At 38.0% G+C, this 2,907-nt stretch overlaps 1 non-coding gene across 1 annotated transcript; it reads right to left on the bottom strand.

The window, feature by feature from the left end:
• Window positions 1-227: 227 nt before the first annotated feature.
• Window positions 228-334, bottom strand: LOC141680411 (small nucleolar RNA R71). The gene has a single exon (XR_012558327.1). It is a non-coding gene; the product is annotated as a small nucleolar RNA R71 (small nucleolar RNA).
• Between the last annotated feature and the right edge of the window lie 2,573 nt (window positions 335-2,907).

Genomic DNA, 2,907 nt, shown 5'->3' with positions numbered 1-2,907 from the left:
GTCAAACGGAAGATCCCAATATGCACATTAGGGATTTCATTGAGATATGCGACACCTTCAAGTTCAACGGTGTTTTTGAAGATGCTGTGAAGCTGAGACTGTTCACATTCTCTCTAAGGGACAAGGCTAAGAGCTGGTTACACTCTCTACCAGCTGGTTCGATTACTACTTGGGAAGATTTTGCTCAGAAGTTTCTTACTAAATTCTTCCCTATGGTGAAGACAGCTGCAATCAGGAATGCTCTTACTCATTTTGTGCAGCAATCAGGAGAATCTTTATATGAAGCTTGGGAGCGCTACAAGGAGATGCTTAGGAAGTGTCCTCATCATGAAATTCCTGATTGGATGATCATCAATTATTTTTATAATGGGTTGGGAGCACAGTCCAGACCAATGCTCGATGTAGCAGCAGGTGGAGCATTATGGGCAAAGAGCTTTGAGGAAGCTTATGATATAATTGAACTAATGGCTGCTAATGAATATCAGTATCCAGCCCAGAGATTGCCACAGGGCAAGGTCGTAGGAGTTCTTGAAGTGGATACAGATACGGCTATCACTGCTCAACTGAAGGCGTTGTCTATGAAGATCGATTCTCTGGCTAACTATGGTGTTAAGTAGATAACCAGTGTTTGTGAGTTGTGTGCAGGTCCGCATGCGATGGAGCAATGCACTATATCTAGTGACTCAGCTCAGTTTGTGAGCAACTTTCAGAGATCGCAATAACCAGTTCCAGACACTTATCATCCTGACAACTGAAATCATCCTAACTTCAGCTGGAGCAACAATCAGAATGTGATGCAACAGCCATTCCAGCAGATTGGAAATAAGCTATTCAAACCTCCTGGTTTTCAGTAAAAAATTGCACTAAAACAACTACTCCAAATTCAACAACAAAATCATGATGCAGTTCTATCTTTGAATGAAAAATCTGAATTAGAGGAGTTGAGGCTTATGTGCAAAAATCAGGCTCTTATATGCCAAAACCAGGCTATTTCTATTAAGACTCTGGAGAACCAAATAGGGCAAATTGTTAATGCCTTATTGAATCGGCCACCAGGAATGCTTCCTAGTGATATAGAAGCCAATCCAGGAAAGAGGGAAGTTGATGAACAGGTGAACGCCATCACCTTAAGGTCTGGAAAGGTTGCAAGCCCCCAAATTCAGCAAGACGAAGAGCCTGAAAAGTCTCAAGTTCCAGAATCTGAAGTTGAAGATCTTGTTTTCAACTTGTGATTCTTTGAATTAGTTGTAACTTTTGATGCTCGTTTTCGTTCTTGTTGAACCTAGATCTCGTTTATTTGTACTTTGATTATTATTCAGTTTATTAAGACCTTGTTTTATACAATTCTTTCATTGGAACCCATGGTGATGATGAGTTCGATTATGGGCTAATCGTTATCATGGGATTCTAGCGGATTTACTTATGGATTTCAATAATTAATTTGTTTTGATATTCTGGTGTGTGGTGATTGATTGATATCCTAGTATTGGTTGTGCTTATTCGTCTTATGTGCGTAGCTAACATATAAGATAGCGTGTTAATCTCTATTGAAGCGACAGTGAATATAGAGGTTTAGAACTTGCCATGCTAGCATAGGTTCATGTATGTCTATGCATGATTCGTAGGTAACTCTAACCATTTTACTTGCCCTATATAATCAAGATAGATAACTTATGCTTAAACCGTTATGTTGTCAAATTCTATAGACATATAGGGTCTCAATATAATTGGTGCATATTCAGTTTCTATCTCTTTTGTGGATGTCTGGTAGAATGGTACTCGTGCAACAAAAGTTGGCGTTTATCAGTTTCGTGTTATCTGATTAGTGTCATCACCATCACATGCTAAGGTTAAGAACATAAAGGCTATTGAATGAAGTATTTAATGATGTTAGAATCCCATGTTTATCATATATAGTAATTCAATCTCAATTCTCTTAGTTAATGTTATTTAGTATAATCTCTTAGTTTAATAAAAACCCAATTTGTTATTTGTCTTAGCATTGAGCGATAACCATACATTGTTGCATAGGTGCATAAATTGAACTTAACCTAAACCAGTCTTTGTAGGCATGAATCTGATTTATATCTTTAGTATACTTGCGTGAATATTAGCGCGTGTTTTCGCCCTAACACATATCTTTGGAATCCCGTGTTTACATTAATCTTCCTCTGTCAGTTAATCTTTGCCATTGATCTTGCACACTCTTCAAGCTGCTTTTTGTAGACCTGTCAATCCAGCTGTTGGATTGTTTTTTGATTGTTTATCTTAGATATTGAACTGATCTGTAATTCTGTACTTTGAGACTGTACTTCGAGATCTCCAGTTTGAATTAATAGAACACTTGACATCTTGATAAGTACATAGGCTTATCGAGATCTTTAGTACTCCATATTGAGTTTGACTTGTAGAGGTCTTCAGCTTGTCGAGATCTCTAGTCTTCATATTGTAACACCCCCAAATCCGGGGTCGGGGATCCGGGTTGTCACGAGTTCCATTTCCCTTAATAACACCTAATTCTTAACAAACAATCATCTACTGCGTACTGTGACCCCACAATATACACACACCACAAGTTATAGTCTCAGAGATGAATATCGAAAAATAACACAAGTCATTTTATTCCATAATTATAAACCATTACACCTTAAAAGGGTTTCTGAATAAATTTACATATTCTTTGCCATTATTACAATTCATAAATATACATAAGTCTGGCACAACAAAAGTTGAAAGCCTAGCCTACTGGTAGTTCCTACCTCAACTACAACGGCATCAATGCCTACAGGAAACTGCGGAACGTTTCCTATCCGCTCACGAATTGGGAGCTTGGTCCTGTTCATCATGTCTATCTGTTATTGTGTGATGAAAGAAGAAAGCAAGGGTGAGCAACAAGCCCACCAAAAT

Source organism: Apium graveolens, chromosome 1 (genome assembly GCF_009905375.1).
Source record: "Apium graveolens cultivar Ventura chromosome 1, ASM990537v1, whole genome shotgun sequence".
NCBI lineage: Eukaryota > Viridiplantae > Streptophyta > Magnoliopsida > Apiales > Apiaceae > Apium > Apium graveolens.
This window is presented reverse-complemented; position numbering and strand designations above follow the sequence as displayed.